Here is a 21,719-nt window from a genome sequence, read left to right as displayed (position 1 = left end):
CCTTGTCTTTTGTGACTGTTTTTTTTTTCAGGGCACTGGAAATTATCTATAGTGGCTGCACCTTGACCAATGTCCTCCATGGGGAAAGTGATAAAATGCCGAAGGGTGCTAGGCAGGGCGACACCATATTTCCAGAGGTATTCGTCGCGTGTTTACCAAAGTATTCAGAGAACTTACCTGGCAAGAGTTAGGGAGAAAAGTTGATGGAGAATATCTTAATTAATTTCCTATTTCCTGATGTCTTTGTCTAGCCCAGTAACTCATCGGACGAACTGCATTGCAAGGCATGACGAGGACCTTGAAAGGCAAAGTAGATGGGTGGATCTAAAAATTAATGCGAAGAAACCTAAAGTAATGTTCAGTAATCTCGGAAAGGCTCAACAGTTTACGATAGGCAGCGAAATATTGGAAGTATGGGCAGAACATGCAATGTGAAGAGAACAGAACCGATGGGCCCTCTGGGTAGCGGAGTGGATTCCAAGAAAAGGCAAGCGTGGCAGAATGTAGCACAAAGTGAGATTAAGAAGCTTGCGGGGATAGGGTGGCCACAGCTGGCACAGGAGACAGTTAATTGGAGAGACACGGGGGAGTCTTTTGTTCCTGAGTGGACGTAGTTAGTCTAATGATAATGTGTAATTCTGCCAGTTGCACTATCACCCCTGCTACTTAGACGGCGTTGGGGAATGCGTACCAGCGCAGCACAGAGCACAAAAGTCTGACTCCTGCTGTCGTAATGATTTTGCTTTCGGACGTTAGGGAACGACACGAATATAGGAACAATGACTGTGGGCTTCCAGTAAACTTCCTTTTGCCGCGTTCTGCAACCGGCGATGAAATGTCTGCTGGTCGTGTGGCGATGGTGCAACCGCACTCAGATATCGTGAGGCCCTTGCGGCCTTAAATGTTCGCAAGCTTGTCAAGGGATGGTTTATTATACACACAGAGTGGTGGTGGTGGTGGTAGTGGTTTTATTAAAAATAATAGTAAAAAGGAAGGAAAAGATTTTTGCTAGCCCCGGCATCTGCCATCGATACTGAAGCACCTGAGCTGGGGCAGCGGAAATAAAGGATAGCAGGCAGAATGGAGAAATGAAATGAGAGAGGTGAGGGGACAGGAAGAGAGGATAGGGGGAGAAGTAATATGTACAAACTATTTACACAATAAGAAATGTGTCCAGGTTGTGCGCGTGATTAGTTCATTTTAGAGGAATTAAATCACACACGCGCACAGCACTGTGTAGGTTACAACTGGAGTGGGGCGTCCAGTTATTAATCGTTCAAGGTAGAACTCGCGGAGCGTTCGGTCACTGCGTGTAACTACCTGACGGAGAACAGACGGGACGTCGAAGTCCGTGTGTTCGAGGAATGCACAGAGGCTCACCAAAGTTCGCTCACGAGTGCGCGCACTGCCCTGCGGCCACAATAGCGTCTTGATGGAGTCTGGTAATATGCCCTGCGGCCTATAGGCCGCGAGCATATCGCGACGAGCATCGGCAACGCGGAACAGCGAAGGAGCAGGTGTTCTAGTGTTTCCACTGCACCGCATCCGTCACACACATCACTCGTCGCGATTCCGTGACGCACCCGTCGTTCCCCGGGCCACACGCAGCCAATGCGCGCGCGGAGGATCATTGCACGTTGTGACCGTGTAAGTGCGCGACAGCCGGTGACACTGTCGATGCGCTCACCTCCCGCGATGCGTGGGTCGGGGTGCTGCTTTCGGAGATGGTCGTGGATGGCCGCACGCACGTCCTCCAGCGCAAGGGGCAGATCGCTGGCAGGTAGTTGGTGTGCAGCGGTCGCGAGGTGAGTCCCCAATAGTCGTCCGCAGTTCGCGCACCGTATCCAACGCGCACCGAGCTGCTCACACTCGGGCCCACTTCGACCACGCCTCTCGGAGCGCACCCGCGCACTCCTCGCGCACATGCCTGCCATCGCCGACGACACGTCCCCTCCTCCTCCAGTGTTGTCAGCCGTCCCGGTGTGTCCCCTGATGGCGCCACCCGCACTGGCCCTTACAAGCTATAAGTCAAGTGCAGTTACTCAAAGTTCATTCTCAGCACTACGAAAACTGGCGTTGATTTTGAGGTAGATATGATCTGTAAAAACCATGCAACGATTAAGCGTGCACAAGTAGGGAGAACAACGAAAGCGGTTATCCTGTGCCTAATGCAGTGTTTCTCATTATCTGGCAAACTTATTATTTTTTACGCGGGAGAGGTAGTACTCCCACGTCGGGAAAAAAAAATGTCCGGCGTCGGCGTTTGAAGCCTCGCTGGCGACCGCTTGAAGCCTTGCAGCCGGGCCGGCCGGAGCAAGCGGCCGCTCCAACAGCCTAGGCGGGCCACCTTGGTCACGTGACCCTGTGGCGTCATCACTACCTGCTGGCCACTGAATTTTGAACAAACTGACCAAGTGGCAGTTCGATTGATGATTGATCGCGAGAGGCTGCTCGGGAAGAGCAACGTGGGTCTCACAAGCCGCCCAGGTGGCAGCACCTGCCATCGCTGGGCAGTGCACCACTGCGCCAGGAGGGGTACGAGGAATCCCAGCGACCTATGGACGTAGAGAATGACCAGTTCCGCATGTGTAGGAATTAACCCATGAACGCTATCGCGTCATGGCCTTAAGGCGGAACTTGAGGAGGAACTTAGCTCCAGTCTTTTTTCGTTCCTGGTGACATGAGCGATATGTGTATGCATGTGTCCACACGTCTAGTCTTGACAACTATGGTGATCCTTAACCATGATGCTGTCTTCATGATTCTAGCGACAAATTCCAGGTCAATAGGTGTTAAACTGCACCTGCCACGCATATTTACATTTTTACCTTGTGCATACTGATAATTCCTGAATGTTCCCGGAGTAAAATAAGCCTTATTAGATGCGGTTATTTCGCTTCCGGGTGCTTATCCGCCACTGCCCACACAGCGCATACAACGGGGCCTGAAGCGCAGCGCTTGGCTTGAACTTTTAACTCTTCTCGCTGGATAAATTGATGCGAAACATTGCGGCAGGCGACAGCGACGGTGTCTCGCGTCTGTCCTCGACCTGAGGACACTCTCTGAAGCGCCTCACTGTCTGGCGCTGAAGTGCGACTCGTATCGCCAAGGGTAATTGCGGCTAGAGGCGGTGCGGACGTGACCTCTAAGCGATACCGATCAACTCCCCTGCCCTAGGTCTCCTAGGCGACCTTGCGGACGTGTCGTCTGGCATTTCACGGCGCTCTTTCTCGTGGCATGCCGGCATTAGGCTGTTTTTGTTAGTTTTACGGAGACACGATCACGTGACGTGGAGCGAACCTTTTTTTCTTGTGTTCGCTACGTTCGCTAGGCTACCAGTCTATGCGGTATACATGTTCGTATTGTTGAAGCACGAAGGCCAGAGCTGACCGCGTTCTAGGCTATCGCGCTTGTTTATCACCAAGTGGCCCCGTTTGGACGAGGCGTATGCAGAGCAGCCTGCCCACTCCGTAGGAAGCCTATCTGGTAAAATCTTCCACCCATCAAGCGACGCCCGCCACGGAGAATCCTTTTGCCGGAGTTATCAAACCGTCGCCGACTATCATGGACAGCGCTGATAACGTGTTTTGAATGCGCACATGGGTTTCTGTCGGCGTGTCGCCCCCTAGTCGCTGACTTCCAGCGGGAACAGACGAAGACACAAGTGGAAGAAGGTACGCAGGGACACCACTGGCAACGCTCCAGCGAACGCCCTGTTCACATGCGTTCACTTGTATTTTGATCCGTTCCCGCTCGATTGTCTCTCTATCTTGCAGTGGGGAAACATACATCCACCAAGCACCGGCTGAGGACAAAATAGAGGTGGAAACATCGTGTTGCCGCGGTGGCTCAGTGGTGAAGGTGTTCGGTTATACTCACCCGGAGTACCCGGGTTCGAACCAGACCGCGGCAGCCGCGTTTCGATGGAGGCGAAACGCAAAAAGCCTTTCGTGTGCTGTGCGATGTCAGTGCACGTTGAAGATCCCCAGGTGATCGAAATTATGCCGGAGCCCTCCACTACGGCACCTCTTTCTCCCTTTCTTCTTTCACTCCCTCCTTCGCTTATGGCGTGGTTCGGGGGGTCCACCGAGATATGCGAGACAGTTACTGCGCGATTTCCATTCTTCAGAACCAATTTGTTATTATTTATTAATGGAGTCTGGAGACCGTTCCCGTAGTGTGACTACGGCGCGCAGCAGCAACGCGGACAAGGCAAGAAAAGGGCACAAACACAGGCGCTGCGTTTTAAGCAGGCTATTTCTAGTTCTCCTCTTCCTCGTGCCCCGTGGCATCTCGCATGGCACTGCCGTTGTGTGTAGGCTCAGAGAGTACGCATTTTTCATTCGTCGGAAGCTGCTACTGTATATACCTACTGCGCTGCAATGCTCCATGGGTGTGCACCAACAACTAGCCAGCCATTGCGCGTCCAGCAAGCGCTCCCTCTCGTCTTCGGGCCCTCGGGACGCAGGTTACGATTTCGCCGATCTTAGTCTGACACCTGCTTATCCTCGAAAGCCGAGCTTCGACGCGGAACCGAAACCAAAGTGAAGGCCCAAGTTCTGTCCTAATTCGCGCTTGGCCTAGCCACGCTGAATTGTCCGTCATTTTCTCCGTGAGCTCTTTCATTGTTCAAACAGAACAGCGCGCACTTTGACGGGGACACGAGGAAGACACGACACAGACGAGCGCTGTCGTGTCTTCCTCGTGTCCCTGTCGAAGTGCGCGCTGTTGTGTTTTAAAAATGACTTACCAACTCGCCCAAGCATCCGCTCTATCAGTGCATTTAATTTTTCTTTACTTAAGCTTTTTGCTCTGGACGGCGAAGGACGCCCTTAGGTTGGACAGCTCTCATGCGTTCTTTCGCCTCTGAGCCGCCGCGGTGAAGAAACTGGTTGCGCCCTGAGAGAACAATCGTTGGTCCGATGGCACCCAAGCCAAATGGGAAAGCCGTGTCCGCTCTCATCTCGTGACAGTTTTCCGTTATTTGGTGGACTGAATTTGGCGCGACAGTGGATTACGACCTAATCACATCGGATCATGCAGCGTAATCAGTGATCATGGTTTGTCCGAAGAGCAATAATCTCTCTTGCGCTATGAATGATTGGCAGCGGATGATACCCATTGTCTGGCCATGTTCATTTGTGGTGAACTCATTCTTCGCTAGAATCGTCCCACTGAAGGAAACTCCCATTGAATATGACATGTTTTTACCGCAATGAGTCCTTTAGTGCTCATCCCTGTCTATTTAGTGTTGACACTTGGGCAATCAGCGTACTTGAGTGGTTAAAGAAATAAGTGTCGAAGAACTACCCACTGGTGAAAAAGCAAAAACAGGATCTGAGAGTGCTTACGTTCTTCTCTATGCCGTTGCATTCGATATTCAATAAACCGATACATCCAGCAAAATGCACTGCTCCGCTTGCTTCACTGTGTTCTGCCTCGAAAAGCTGGCCACAACTGAATGTTCGATGAATGAGCTCAGCAACAACCGCTAATGGTGTTTTTCATGTGTTTGCATTAGAAGCCCCATCGTGAAGAAAGTGTTCGCCGTCGTCGGCGGCGTAATGGTGTGTATGTACACTTGCCACCTTGTATGCCACCTGCTATGACTGGTGCTAAAGCGCTTCACTGTCTTCGGCATGAGGCCCGAGCCCGGCCCAGATCCCTGGGTTCAGACCGGGGCCATGCCCGGCTCCGCTGCATTATCACTCTACTGAGCCCAGGCTCGGCTCGACAAGCTCTGCGCGAGGCCCGGTACGGCCCAGGACCGCACCAGCTTGTAGTTGCAATAACGAGCGTCCTGGAAAACTTCTTGTTCGCTTTTATCTTATTTATTTATTTTCTGGAGGGGGGGGGGGGGCGTGAATAAATCGGTTCAGTCGCAGGCAAAATAGCCGAAAATGAAGCCCATGGAAATAAAAATACGCGTGGACTATTTGCTTTCCCGATACTCAACCTGACCACTCCGGGATGTCCAATGAAAATATTATAATCTCTGAATACGCCTGAACTAATTTTTATTACTCTTTTCAGACACGAGTGAAGTGATATTTTGATAAAACCGCTTCATATTTGTGGTTCAGAGAACGTACCGCCGAAATAAAAATCCCGGAGCAAGCGCTCTATGCTTTCTCCTTGTCTGCTGCCGCAAGGGTCATACACCCGACCATCTGCTCTGGCTGAATACACAGTCCGACCGGCAAAAAACTCACATTTCCACACCATTGGCTGAAAGGCACTCCTCGCGTGCTTTGCGCCATGGCAACCATGTTGGCTGATTCCTCCTGCTCTCCGCGGTGAGTTGAAAAAGAAAGGCGGGAGCCCGGACGTTTAAGGTGATTCAATAGGGAAGTCGGCAACACAGGATAATAGTTTCAAGTTCCTAAGAATGCTAGAAGTGTGTAGATTGAGTGCCATAAAATGAACTCAAATTTAACTTCAACGCACCTGTAAGAGGTGAAATGGCGGCTATGAGCAAGTGGACTCCTACGGCACAAGTAAGAGAGCGGCCGGCAAAGGCGTTTAAATCACAATAGCTGTTTAAAAAATTGGTTCGGTAAACAAACAAAAATTGGCAGTGGCTTAGCTCGGCTATGCCAGGATGTACGTAGCGAGAGGTGCAGAGTCGATCGCACTTGTCTAGAGCGCTCGGGCGGTGTGCCACGGAGCAAATGAAGTGAAATATTTTCTCAACTGCTTTGCTAGCGTTACGGCCCTGATGCCTGTGCGGTTCACTGGTCTATTCGGCGGCTATACGCCGTCTATTACGCTCGGCAGTCTGGCATCTCCGTTTGGCAAGCCGTTCCTGTCTCTGTTTGGGCGTCTCCGCTGCTCTCTTCGCCTTCTGACGCTCATTCTCTCTTTGTTGAGTAGTCAAGTGGCAGGCGACAACCTCAGGATCGGAAGAGTTGATCTTCTCTTGTCTATACCGCCATTTAGCAGCGGCTGGACTGTCCATCTGTGCATCCATATCAAACGTTGCGATACAGCCTCCCATTACATCTCCGCCTTTTATACGCAATGCTGCGCATGCGACGCGCGGTTCGAGTGACAGAGCGGCGTGCGGCCGCGGCGACGGCGAAGTGCGCGGCGCACCTACTGCTCCTATTCGGTTGCCATGGTAACGGCGCATGCGCACAACTTTCCTCTCCCAGCCACCGCGAAATGCTCGACTGGTAGCCCAGTGTAGCTCTCGCTACAAAAAAGGGGAACGCGGGTTAACCCGCTCAACAGCGATCTCGCCCGTGAGTAAATATCCTCGAAGTTCCGAGAGCCATGCAAAGAATACAAACGTAAATAAACAACTCTAGATTTCCAATAATTTATTTTTATGCCCCGCGATTTAAAAATATCACAACGTCCTCCAAGTAATGACAATTTTTACTTTTTAATCAGCACGATTTCGCGGGTTAAATTCATGGCTACACTGGCCGCGTTTCGATGGAGCCGAAAAGCAAAAACGCCTGTTTATTGCGTATTGTATGTGTTGAAAGACCGGTTGTGGCCCCAGCCAGTATTCTCTTCCCAAATGGCGTCTCTCACAACTTGCAGGTGTGCTTTTTGGCAGGCTAAGGAGAGAAGATCTTGGAACACACGCTTCCCATGTAGCAATTGAATGAATGTCCTCCTACAGAGGTTCTTATATAGATATGAGGCTTAAAACGTATAGTCGGGAACATCAACACAAAACTGAGCCGATGTGGAGCGCCTCTGTAATATCGCGAATATCCGCAACAGCCCAGGCCAGCGGTGTTCTACACTTTAGTAGGCGAACACATTTGTACAAACGAGACGTGTGTCAGGCGTTACAGCGTTCCGCTAAGGACGCCGCTGCATAGTGCAACCCGCCGGCGGGATATTTCGGTGCTGCTCTTCAATCAGTGGAAGACTCCGTTCAACTTCTCTTGCATCGTTCGAAGGTAACGAAGTTACTTGGGCATTGCAATGCGAGTGAATGCAGTTTATCCTTTATCTCATTCCGAAGAAAGATTCCTTCAGTTCCGAGATGTTCCGGGCAGCAGGCCAGGAAGCATAAAAATAGCAATCTTCGTAGTTTTTCACGCTTGAAGGAAGCACGACTATAGCAGACGCCAACAAAAAAGCAAATAAGCGTTCGGTAATTTCTCTTCAGTCCACACCATGACCTTGCTTCCTCCGCGTCACCGCTAGAACATACCTTGCAGTATTGAATCAAAAGGCGGACGCAGACCATCTGTGCACGGGCCCGAGCCCGCAACTTCAAGCCCGTCCCAGGCCAGCGGGCCGGGCCGGGCCTGAGCTTTCCTGCCGGCCCATGCAGTGCTTTAGTTGGCAGACGGAACCGTGCCACCTGCCGCAATTCGCAGGTGGCAAAGTGGAAAGAGGGAAATACTCCTCTGCACTTTTAAGGAACAAGAGGCCGGAAGGAGGTCCAAAATGACTTTGTAAAAATGATGATGGATAATGATGGCCACTAATGACCAGCAGAAATGAAAATGACTACGCGTTACTAAAAGAATTAAGTGACTACGCATGGCTGAACAAATTTGCTCAGCAGTTTGCTCAGCAAAGTTAAGCAAGTAACCTTTGATGAAAAAAAAATAGATGGCAAAGTATATTAGAAAGAGAAGCAATTAAAACCAGGTAGAAGACCTAACGCTATCGGATTGTCATCGCACAGTGATAATTAAGCCTCGCGTAACTTTCTCTTTCAGGAGTAAAAAAGAAAGCTTGCTCGCAATATGTTACCTATGCGGCTGTGGACGGCACTGTCTCGTGATCCAGAACTGATGGCGCTTCGTCGGTGCAGTGCCCGTCATTCATCAAGGTCTCCCAAGCAAATGCACGAAGCCTTTCTGCTCTCGACAGCCACCGAGACAAAAGGCGGCACTAAGTTGTCCTTGAACGCTCCTGTCTGTGACTCAACGTAAATACCTTATACGCTATCTTTCAAGCGAATTCTCATGCGCAACATCGCCCGGGGCATCTTTACTTTTCCTTTTTTTTTTGTCTCTGGCGGCCGCCTGTTTCAGAGGAAGAAGCACCCGGCCGTGTCCAAGGTCCGTTCGCTCAAACGCGCCCCTTTGCCGGCTGAGCGCGCGGCCTTATTGATCGAGCCGGTTCACGCGCTCGCTGCAGGGCATGCGCAGCGTCGAGGTTTCTTTCCTTGAAGAAACCTCGACATCGTGAGCGCGTCCCTCATGCACAAGGCCCACTGAAAGTCGTTCAGGGTGCATGATCGCCTTTTTAGCTTTCCGGGACACGTGCGGAGGATCGGGCGTCTCATCTAGTCGTGTGCCTCCGCGGCCAGCCGCATAGCACAACCGAACCCTCAAGGTGACATCGACAGCCCTGTAGTACACGCGAAGTGAGACGTTAATGCTTTTGTTGGACGTCGTTGCGGAGATCGCCATTCCTACATTTATCCGATTTCCCTTGACATACATGTTTAGGATACTTCGTTTTCGAGTTTTATTTTTTCCGTAATTACAGGGGGCTAAAAATAGGGCAGTGTTTTTCGCGCTCAAATTCAGTTGCGAATCGGGTTACTAAAAAAAAAAATTCGCGGTTCGGGTTTTTGGTTAATTTTTTCAGCACAAGACAGTTTACTACAACAGTTCGTTTTTCTTCTAGACGTGACATGCCCAATTGTTTCCTTTTCTATTAGAAGCAACATGCAAATCATATGTTCCATTAAAAAGTTTTCTACCAATTAAAGATTTTTCTCGGCTAATTTACCTCAAATACTTCTTCGCCTACGTTATCAATCTTCTACGGAGCACTCCAGCGCCTGAGCAAAACCGGCCTGCCTTTATTTGTGCAGTGCGATAACATTCAACATCACAGCAAAGTTTTAAACACCCAAGGTTCTTAGATCGGGGTGTCATTAGCGTATGTAGCGCTTATTACATTGACTCTGATAAGATGTCTGGTCGGCAGCCACGTTTTGCCCTCTCTCTTCTAGATCGCCCTTTTCGAACTTATCCTGAAATTCATCCGCTTAATATAAACGAGCCTTAACATAGGTTTAAGATCTCCAATTGGCCTACGACGCCTGTCTCTTGAACAAGAACTAGATACGTACAAATTTTTGTTCCGGTGTCTTCACCTTTGCGGACTGGAAAACCAACATCGTCTAGAAGGCTTATCCCCATCGATGGCCACCTGCCGGGGATGTGGGGCATCTCTTAACCGATGCACCAGTGCGCCGGTAAGGTTGAGAGAACTCTCCGCGATCTACGAATGCGATTGAGAGGGTCGTGACATCAAAACCGTGTGACCAGCAGTGGGCCAGTCGTAAGGCCCCACCAAAGTCTGAAGACCCCCAAAATTTGGAAGTTGGCCCTGTGCTGTTCGTTACTTGCGGTTCAAGGTGTGGTGTGCCTAGTTTCGGTTTCGATAACGCAAGATCCCACCGCCAGATGTCCGGGCAGCAGCGCATGTACATGCATGTGCCGAGATAACGGTTCGCTCTCCTGTAACATGCGTACCGCAGCGGTGGCCTATATAGTGGTTGAGCATCCGCCTCGGATGCGGGAGGTGCGAGGTTCGATCCCCAGTGCCGCCGGGTGCCCACCGGTGATACAATGGGTACAAGCTTGTCCTGGCCTGGTGCTCGGCTTATTTAGGGTTAAATGCTTGGGAAATGGGTCTTTGACCCCACCTTGAGCACACGAAAAATTCTTTGTGCCATGGCGTTCTTTGGCTGAAGATGCCCTTGCGCAATAAAAATTCACTATCATCATCGCCATCATCATCATCATCATCATAATCTGTAACATGCCCATGAATCCTCAGTGTGGGTGCGTTCCAATACTCCCAAGTAGACGGCTACTTGGACGTCTAGCCGGACAGCCGCCATCTTGGGACGCGTTCCATTTCTCACGAAGCCGTCTAAGATGACTGCTTCACCGAAGTCTACATCGATGCAGGCTAACTTGTTGTCTAAAGATGGCGGAGCTGATGTACGCGGATGAGCGAGTCGTGCTCTTGCGGGCGTCGGACTGTACCCGGAGTATAGGAAGGAAAAATGTGCGTTATTTCATTATGTTATTTGGTGCACAAACTAGTGGCTAATTAATCTTCGTGAACGTGTGATTCCTAGCAGTGAATCACGCAGGAGAGAATCGTGCGGTTGAGAGCTTTGCTACAACAGCGGACGCTGTAGGTATGCTTACGTGGTCTGTTTACGTGATCCGGCATCTGACGATGCCGGATCTTAATTAGTACCTTGATTTTAGGGATTAATACTCGTCACTGTCGTTGGTTCCTCGACGGGCGTTAAGATCGCTGGCTTGACGATTAACAATTGTTTTTTCCTGTTGCTTTATTATTTGCATCAACTCTTTCGCGTATTCTTTTTTATCTCTACAGTCTCAGAACGAACACATCGGCATGTTGCGAATTGATTTTAGTCCTTGCAGGATTAAAGCTCGCTCCTGTCTTTAGGTTTCTCGCCGTCTCCGAGTACCACGTACGGCAGACAGCAGGTTCAATGGCACGCATGTGTTTTCCTGTTGCAGTGTGTATTAGCCGTATCGCATTTCGCGCATATTGATTACATTTCTTATTCTTTCTTATGTTTACAGGACCGTCTGGACGAGCATGTTCGAGGAACATGTACAGTTTAGTATCAATAATAAAACAATCGCATATGTCTTTAGCGTCGTCTTCAGAGAGCGGCCCCGTCTGCTTCAAGTAGGCTGACCGATAGGCGCAGCCACCAGTCGTATTTACGCGCAAAGTCATTGCAGAAAAAATGTGCAAACTTGTTGAAAACACGTAATGATCGTTATTGCTCAGTTCGAGAAAAATTATAGTACAACTGTTCATAAGCTTTAGTTACATCTATATGCCGCGAGGCGGCGTGAGCAGTAGACAAGTTCCAATATATGGACATGTAGACGGCCTCCTAGACGTCTCACTAGACGTCTTGTCGGACGTCTAGAGAATTGGAACGCACCCTGTGTCTCCATTAAACGAACGTACCAGACACGTGTAGCAGGCCCCTAAATCCTGTCGCACTTTATTCTTTAAGATAGTGGCTAAAAAGGCCCCACATTTCTTTTACGTTGTCTTCTTATAATCGTGCCTATCGTGCTCTGCCCTGCTATTTACTGTATAGATTAAAGATAAACGATAAACTACGACGCGAAAAGAATATATATTCTGTCAGGATCATTGCTGGGGATATGAAGTGGCGCTCAGACAATTGCAAACAGCACACGGAGCATTTGTTCTGCTTTGTCTCGTGTTTTCGGTTAGTATTGAAGCTCACTGAAAGAAAGCGGTGGTGGAAATGTCTTAACAAAATGCGAAACAAGTATTAACAGGTTGTGTGTAACGTAGAGATGGAAGTGTAAACATTTTAAAAATAAAACGTGCTGTAATATCGTTGCAATATCTATAAAACATTGCACCTGAAAAAACGCGGTTCACTTTGTCGTACGGAAGTTGACGAGGATGTGAACCGTGTATTTCATGACGAAAGCTGGTGTACTGCAAAGCCCTGCACCAACCAGGTAGCGGTATTTGAAATGGTAAAGGACCTCCTACTAAAACGGTCCTCGGAAATAAGGGAACTGTAACGACAGACGCTCCGATAAGAAAGGATGCCCACGGATACACGATCTCGCCACCTCCTGTTTACAGGATGTATAAGAGGCCTGGGTTGGGAACAGTTGGGGATACGAGTTAATGGAGAATGCCTAAATAATCTGCGATTCGCTGATGACATTGCCTTGCTAAGCCACTCAAGAGATGAACTACAAAACATGATCAATGCAGAAAACCAACACGCAGAAAACCAAAGTAATGCTCAACAGTCTCGCAAGGGAACAGCAGTTCATAACTGGCAGCTAGGTGCTGGAAGTGATAAGGGAATATGTCTACTTAGGGCAGGTAGTGGCCGCTGATCCGGATCATGAGAGGGAAATAACTAGAAGGATAAGATTGGGGTGGAGCGCATATGGCAGGTTCTCTCAGGTCATGAGTGTCAGTTTACCAATATCCCGCAAGAGGAAAGTCTTGCCGGCACTCTCCTACGGGGCAGAAACGTGGAGGCATACGAAAAGGGTTCAACTCAAGTTAGGGACAACGCAGCGAGCCATGGAAAGAAAAATAATGGGTGTAACTTTGAGAGACCAGAAGCGGGCAGAGTGGGTGAGGGAACAAACGCGGGTTAATGGCATCCTAGTCGAAATCAAGAGGAAGAAATGGGCTTGGGCAGGGCATGTAATGTGAAGGCAAGATAACCGCTGGTCCTTGAGGGTAACGGAATGGATTCCAAGAGAAGGTAAGTGTAGCAGGGGGCGGCAGGAGGTTAAGTGGGCGGATGAGATTAAGAAGTTTGCGGGCATAGGGCGGGCGCAGCTGGCAAAGGACAGGGTTAATTGGAGAGACATGGGAGAGGCCTTTGCCCTGCAGTGGGCGTAGTCAGGCTGATGATGATGTGACGACAGTGGCTGACGACCGCGTGCCGTGCATGTGTGGCACCGAGCGGTTTCCAGCGCTAGCCGATAAATTCATGGCTGTTCTGAAGCTGACCAGGCAGACTTGGGAGTGAGCAGTTTCCAGTAAATGTGCGAGGAAAGCCATGGAGCGGACGTTGAAAAAGAAATTTAAGCTTTGCCAAACGGCCGTATGATATGAATGGTGTAAATTTCTGCCTGCTTTTATAAAAGCCTTCCATGATCGAGCAAGGCCGGACGCTGAAAGAAGCGGTCATTATTTGCCGCCTCTCAAAAAACATTTCTAATTGGAGCTTCTGTAGTAGACGAAGAGAGGTGCTTCATTTACAAAGACCGGAAGGTAGGGTCGAGTGATGATGTCTTGCGCTATTCTGAACTGGAAAAGCGGGAACAAGGAAAGAATGCGGGCTGTGACAATGCTGGTGCGGCAGAGGTGAACGTGCACATGACCTATCAGGGCCTATCCAGTGCCACCGTCTCATAAAAGTAAAGCATGTGTGCACATTGCTCCCGGCCAACGACGTAGAGCGATTACCTCTGACAACGTCCCTCGCCTGCTATATGCACATATGCGCCAACGAAGCAGCCAATGCAAGTAGTCTGCGAGCATACAATGGGTGTCGAGTAGTTGACTAAAGCCGTAGTCCGCACTAGGGATGATATGCGGGCATCGCCACTGGAGATCCGTGTTTCAGCCTTGAATGGCTCCCAGAGAAAAAAAAAATAGTGACCAACACTCCAGTTACTTCTAATGCAGCTGACAAGGCGAATCTGGTGGCAGGAAATACCAAGGGGAGTTGCATATCCGCCAGGATTTGCCAGCGCCGCTCGCTGCCAGGTAGTCATCTATTGACTCCGACTGAAGCCTAAAAGGTATACCTTTGAGCATAAACACTATCCGATGAATGAAGCTTTTCTATCAGTGGCCCTTTAGGGGGCACCACTTTGACTGTCAGATTTATGGGTAGCAATGAAAAAAAAAACCTTGGAATCACATGCTTCTTACCGTCTTGCCTCTGAAAATAGCCGAAAGAATTTAGTGCCTTTCGATTCATTACAGAAAAGGACCAGAGGAACGACTCGTGCACAATGTACACAAATACATGGAAACCTTGTGTTTTCCATATGGCTGTGCAAAATTAAAATTTCAAATGAGCTGAATACGAATGCCATCATCTTCAGCCTGACTACGCCCACTGCAGAGAAAAGGTCTCTCCCATTATTTGTTATCATTTTCAGGCGGATTTAATATATATGGTGTCATTAAAATCCTGCAACGAGTCCTGCAACAATTACAGCTTCATTGTTAAAAAGTTAATACTGCGCGAATGAGACACGACAGGAGAACGAGGAACAAAAAATAACACAGGCGCTGACTTTCAACCGTTTATTTGAGACCGAAAAGCAAACGCTATATAAGAATGAACCTAGGCGCATAACCATCACTGTCATCCACGCAAGACCTGAGAGCACATTGATCAATTTTTTTAGCGTTGCAGAAAGGCCGATAAACCGCTAAAAAGCCGCCTATCAAAAAAGTAGTCCACTATTTGAAAGGAAGTGGCCTAACCATCATCCAGTCGGACAAAGAAGGCGGCTTTATCGTCTTACCTGTTGGTGCGTTCGACAGAGAGGCCACGGAAGCAATAAGAAAAAACTTCAAGCCAGGAAAATTCATTCCGAAGAAACAAAAAGGGTTTGCACTCAAGCTACTGCAGAGCATGAACCTTGAAACTATAGCCAAGAAAGTTAAGAAGAAAGAAACTGGTAGTATGCGTGCATTCTTCAGTGGGAAAAGCCATAAACCGGAGTGTCATTCACGAGCCATCGTTTCCGAGAAAGGAACTTGGCAAAGGACGATTGGGGACTATCTACAGCGTAATCGGCAAATGATAGTTGGGAAGGAAAGACCCGTTTCTCGTTCGGAGCTCAAGTGAAGTGGTGGCGTACTTGGATCAAAGCCTGCTGAAAGCCACTACTGGTTTCTCAATTGGCATTCAAGACCTTTTTTATTCTGTACCGCATGATGGCCTGTTTGATGCAATCCACCAAAAAGTACAAGAAAGTGGGGAAATAGGTTTTCAAAATAAGGCAAGGGTCAGCACGGATCATTTTCTTGAGTTTGTTAACATTTTACCTTAACTCCACTGTGATTGAGAGAGAGAGAATGATGAACGGAAAGGCACGGAGGTTAACTAGGCGACGCCCGGTATGCTACCCTACACGTGGGGAGAGGAATGAAGGGAGAGATAGAAAGGGGAGAGAGCAAAGGGAGATGATCACTTTTCCACATGTCCGTTGGCCGTTACCTGCAGGGTACGCAGGGCACACACTGATAGTTCACAACCTTGCACTCAGTCCTGAGTCCTTCAAGAGCTTGAAAAGTGCCTTCAAAGCTGTCCTCCGCGATGAAGGCTTACTCGAAGGACCCAGAATCTTGGCTTCAGTAAGGGGTCGAGGATCTAAGCGAGGATCTGTCATGGAATTTAAACGAAAGCATTTTCTACCTAAAGCTGGAATTTGCATAGGGTCATCTGTAGACCCTGTCTCTTGTGATATTTACCTGTCAGCGGTTGACCAGCGCATTCAAAAAAGATCGTCCAGTGACAATGTTTTGCGTGTTTTCCGGTACGTTTATGATTACCTTGCTTAACTCGTCCCCAGAAGATAACGTTGATGAGGTGGTGACTGCAATACTAGGGATATTTGACACCTCCTCCCAGGGCTTAATCTTTACACCCACGAGTTAACTAACGACAACAGACTGCAGTACCTTGATCCTACACTCTAATTTGCCTTTCAACATATGTGATGGTCATACAGTCCGAGAACCAAATACCACTGCCGTTTGGAAGCGCACATTCTAAGCTCAAAAAACGTGCCAACGTAATCTTAGCCTGACGGAAGAGATCACCTTACGGGTCTGACGGACTTGAGGCAGTGCACTGCCACACGGTTACTGCTTTTGGGTCCTGTCCACTTCTCTTCCCATGTCCTGTTCCTCTCGCGGTTCTTTTTACCCCTTCTTCAGGCAATCGCTGACGCTGAGGAACAAATTGCTCCTTTGAACCTAGGTCCGCTAGAAGTTGTGCCTTATGTGCACAAACTGACCCACAACCTGAGGAGGGGGGCGGGCAAGCAAGGCATCCAGACGTTTTTTTTCAGTCCCCTGCAAGTTATCTCCACTGTGTAGGGGCGGGGCGCACGGTGCAGCGCAGGGCTGCTTGTACCACCAAGCGTGAGCACAGTACGTGCGCTGTGCCACGTAAGTGGTGAACCAGTTTCCGTTGTGAACCGGCAGAGTTTACGTCGGGCAGACAGTCCAATGCGTAAACGACAAGCTACGTCAGCAATTTCGGTCCTTGAAACTGGACAGTGGCGTCAACCTCTCAAAACATTGCAGGAATGCAAAGGGTGCTACCCTGTGCTGAACAAAGCTATACTGTCATCGGGAGGGGACAGAAAGGGAAATTTTAGAAGCGGCATGCATGCGCAAATTTGGGCTAGGCGCAGGTGTTAGTGAGACTTGTGGCCTTATCTCCTAGATAAGGACACTCGGTTCTTGACGAGATAGGTACACGATTTTTTCTTTGTGCTATTTGCTTTTGGTTTTCGTTAGCTTCGAAGCTCATTTTGCCTGAATTCTGTCGCGGACGTTCACCTTATTCTGTTGTGATACGGTTTGCGCCAGCGGACACTTTACCAGGACCACATTCTTTCCCATAAACTCCAGTCACAAGTTATTGCTCGCCCTGTCCACTGCTCTTTCCACGGCCAGTTCCTGTCGCGGTTGGAACAACTGGCCTAGAACTTCGCCATTCTATTTCGCGTGTCTCCCAAGACGCCCTGCACTGCCTCTCGAGCTGTGTTGCCGTAACATTAAATTCATTCAGTGTGCATACAATCCACAAGCATTCGCCTTCGGTCAGTGACAAATAAAAACACATGGACGTGACGTAATGGTGGAGGAACGACAGGCACTCACGTTTCCCCTACTGTCCGTGTTGAAGCGTGACAACGTCCAGGACAGTTGCCGCGTCCTGTGGCACGATGTCTCTGTTCCGCACTCTAGGTGGGTTGCTACTGTTCCGGCGGCGAATGCCTCTTGGCTGGCATTGGCTCCTTAAGTTTGTTCAGGCCGCCATCCGCGCTCGCTGCCTGCTCTGTTATCGAAGGTCGGCCGCACAGGACGAGGAGGAAACACGGCCGAGCGGCGCGCCGGCGGATGAAACCCGAACTGCCGCCGGAGCCAACTCTCCTCTCGAGTCCTTCGCTCTCTGCTTCCGGCTGCGTCAAGCTCGTTCTCGCAACGGCGTCAACGTAGCGGCTGGCATTGGGCTCGCTTGCCAATCGAAGGGCAGCCCACCCTCGCTAGCCCTTCTCGCCATTAGGGCGCCGTTTGGTTGCGCTATCTCCATCGTCGCTGGGCAGCAGCCGGAGAGCACTGGCGTAGGTTATATACATCAACGGCGCTCTGATTGTCATTCATTGTTCAGCGGCAGGCGTAGAAGCGTCCTGGTCGTCCCGACGCTATGTTTATGCATTTCTCGTCGCCTTCCTCCGCGGAACGTCTTTTGTTGCTTCATCAGGCGTCGAGACCACCGCCTGCTCTCGGCCGACTTTTCCGGTCGGTACGGTGCAATACACGCGCTTGGGTGTTCGGTATTGCATTGGCAATGTACTACGGCGGTATGCGCGTAGCCTTTCCGCAGCCTGCTGGAAGTCTCTCTGCCTACGAGTGACTGACTGCTCGTCCTGCTGCGTGCCTGTTCGTCGGGATAAGCCAGAGTTCCTGGAGGACAGTCATGAGGAGCACCCGAAGATCTGGCCCTTGCATTTTCACGTGCTTCAGGAACTGCGGACTGCGCAGTACAGTGATGGTGTGCTGTGCGCTGCCGCTAACCGCATAAAAGGGTGAGGGCATGCAGTGCCTACCGCGAAGCAACGAGGATTTATTTAATTATTTTATTTATTTATTTATTTATTTATTTATTTATTTATTTATTTATTTATTTATTTATTTATAGATACTGCGATCCAGTACAGATCATAGCAGGGGGGGGGGCAAACAAAATACAAGCATATAAACGCACTCAAATTCATAACATTTGCACGCACTTTTGAAACATCAGTAAATAATTATGATTAACAGTCTCGCTATTAAGTTTGTTCCATTCAGTAATTGTCTTGGGAAAAAAAGAATATTTAAAGCAGCTATTTCGTGCACTCAAAGGGGTTATTGTTAGTGCATGCCTTTGTCTCGTGTTATACCGTGAGGAGTAAGCAAAATAATTAAAAGTATTAACTTTATAATGAACTTTTATAAGCTGGAAGACATACTTTAATCGGCAAACACGATTGCGCTCAACGAGTGGGGGTCACCCACTTCGCCTCACGCGCTCACTTACAGATGCACGGCCATATGAGTTAAAAACGAATCTAACTACTTTATGCTGTATTCGCTCTAATTTCTGAACGTTTGTTAACGTGAAAGGGTCCGAGATGATTACAGCATATTCTAGTAACGGACGGATGAGGGAAACGAAAGTCCCGCAAACGCGCTGCCCATTTGTTATTATTTAATTATTTTTTATGAATACCCCCAAATACCCGACGTGGGGCATTGCAAGAGGGGGTGAGCGTGTGTGCGGCAATAATTGGTTGTGGTAAACATGGCGATGATGAGGAAGCTCCTCCAATGGCCGTCTTGAAGCGAGCAGGACCACATATGAACAGCAGATCTCTGGGAAGGCCACCCAGTCCTGAGTTGTGGAAAGCAGTTTCGCTGTTAGGATGGCCTGTGCGAGGTGTTCGATGCACTAATTGGATGAGCTGGTGAGGTATGAAATAGCGTTGTAGAGGCGTGAAAGTGGGCAGCGAAAGGGTGAAGCTGTAACTTGATTCCAGGGCGAAGATGCGGGAGTAGTGCCAGTCGTTTCAGTGGCAAAATCGAGACCTGTATTAAGGCTAGAATGGGGTGGATCAAAGAACGCTGGAATATTCAAGTTCAGGTCACAAAAGGGAAGCTAATAGTTTTACAGAACTAGTTGCCAGGGGCTAGTTACGTCAGAGGTGTCAAACAGTTCGGTTGGAGGAATTAGTTACGTGTTATGTCGTTTACGTGGCAAAACCATGCGAAATCATTGGTGAAGTAAATGCCCAGGTACTTAAAAGAGTTGGCGGGAATTAATTTTGTAACTAGGTATGTGTGTAGTTTCGGCAGCTGTTCAAGGAAGTTAGCACAGTCTTAGTGACAATCACATACATATGCCACGTATACGTACACCATCGTTGTATGCGAATTACCCGTCATATTGGAGTGCAGAAGCGCTGGACGAGTTAGTCATAGGGCGGCACAGTCGTCCGCGAAAAGGCGGATGGTAGACACTGTTAAAGTAGGCAGATCTTTAATGCAAACAAGTACAATGCATTGGAGTACACCTGAAAGAACTCTTGAAAAGGCGACGAATGACTTTTCGCGGAAACAAACTGCATGCGGTCGGTTATAAAGCCTTGACTCTAGTTAATTATAACTCTTGGATGGACGGATGTTTAGTCGAAATAGCTTAAGCCAAAGGTGGCAGTGAGGTACTTTGTAAAATCTATAAATATAACATCAACGGGATGTTACGATCAAGAATGGAATGAATCTCTCGAAGGAACAGAGTTAATAATAATAATTGGTTTTTGGGGAAAGGAAATGGCGCAGTATCTGTCTCATATATCGTTGGACACCTGAACCGCGCCGTAAGGGAAGGGGTAAAGGAGGGAGCGATAGAAGAAAGGAAGAAGAGGTGCCGTAGTGGAGGGCTCCGGAATAATTTCGACCACCTGTGGATCTTTAACGTGCACTGACATCGCACAGCACACGGGCGCCTTAGCGTTTTTCCTCCATAAAAACGCAGCCGCCGCGGTCTGGTTCTAACCCGGGAACTCCGGATCATTAGTCGAGCGCCCTAACCACTGAGCCACCGCGGCGGGTAAAACAGAGTTGCAGGGTTGGGTTTCACATGAACGCCCGTTATATACGGAAGCCGTGCTGGTACGGATCAAAGAAGTTGAAAGACGATAGAAGGAAGGGCGGCATGGGGAGCAAATTACATCTTCCGTGACTTTAGGTTATGCACTAGCTAGTTAAATAAATGGATCAGTAATTACCTGTAGTTAAAATGACTCCCAGATTCCATACCTTCCATGCCAAGAAGACGATCACATGCAGACGAAAAATGGCTGAAAAACCATCCTTGGCGGTTTGTGGGTCGCTCTGCGGTGCGAACAATTTGTGCACCCAGTCAAGCTCCATAGACCACACCGTTTCATTCTTCAAGACGCAGGTGTACGGGGACAGCCGCTTCGAGTATTTGACATAAAGCAAAATCGCTACTTTTTTGGCCCCACCTGTTCAGAGAACGAGGTGCTGCGTCTATCAAAGCGCTCTCTTTGTCAAAAATGCGTCTGTTATCCCCGCTATGCATTCAGCCTTTTCTGGTGTCGTGCGTGCCAGTACTTTCTCCTTTCTCTTGCTTTTTTTTTTTTTGGTGGAACGATAGAGGGCGCAGATCAACACCCTCTCAATGCTAAGGCCTCTCCACCGGCCGCGTGACGTCACGCCAAGGGACCGTGCAGGCCCCGCGCTCCGCGATTTCAGCGCGCCGCGCCCGTCTGCACTATTCGGGTACTGCCGTACGTAGCTGCCTTATAAGTGATTCCTTCATTTTCATTTTTGTCGTTGCTGCAGAAAAGAAATTCGCTAGTTTGTGCGCGCCTTAGGCTATCATTTTATCTGCTTTATATATTTTTTTTATTGCAGAACACCTTATTGTCAAGAAAGTTCGAGCTGCTAATACAGTTTTTTATAATAAACAATTTAGCATACGGCCGCCAATTTCGCATTATTGGTCATTATAATAAAAAATTGATTAGTTAATTTCAATTAATCATCTAATTATTAGGTTCTATCACGTACATGATGTCTGCCGTGCGGTAAAATCCATCCGCACAGACCGCACATGCGTATATCTAGTTGTTAAAGTAGAAGTTCGTGAACATTGAAAAAAAAAACACCGTCTACTGCGCATTGTGTTAGTTTTATTCTGTATTGTGTTTTGCTTAAAGCTTTCACACACAGCAATAATGACACTCACAATAATGTTGCGCTGTTGAGTATTTGTACAGCTAATCTGACCCTTACAATAAAAAACGACGAGACACCAGCAATGAAGTGTGCGCAAAGCATTTTTATTGCTTGGGAATAAAACTTACTTCTTCTTA

At 48.7% G+C, this 21,719-nt stretch overlaps 2 protein-coding genes across 4 annotated transcripts in view; one reads left to right on the top strand and one right to left on the bottom strand.

Annotated features, from left to right (window-relative positions):
- The window catches only part of LOC144129402 (flavin-containing monooxygenase 5-like), a 40,529-nt gene extending 22,839 nt beyond the window's left edge, over nucleotides 1–17,690 (bottom strand). The window contains exon 1 of one of the 2 annotated variants that reach the window (XM_077663525.1): nucleotides 17,434–17,690. The gene's annotated coding sequence lies outside the window, so the exon portion shown is untranslated. The remainder of the gene's footprint in view (nucleotides 1–17,433) is intronic. The other variant, XM_077663526.1, reaches the window with a different exon arrangement.
- Nucleotides 1–21,719, top strand: part of LOC144129403 (putative serine protease 45) — a 146,009-nt gene that overhangs the window by 39,417 nt on the left and 84,873 nt on the right. The gene's annotated exons all lie outside the window — the stretch shown is intronic.

Source organism: Amblyomma americanum, chromosome 4 (genome assembly GCF_052857255.1).
Source record: "Amblyomma americanum isolate KBUSLIRL-KWMA chromosome 4, ASM5285725v1, whole genome shotgun sequence".
NCBI lineage: Eukaryota > Metazoa > Arthropoda > Arachnida > Ixodida > Ixodidae > Amblyomma > Amblyomma americanum.
Note: the sequence above shows the minus strand (reverse complement) of the source record. Positions and strands in the feature narration are given on the sequence as shown.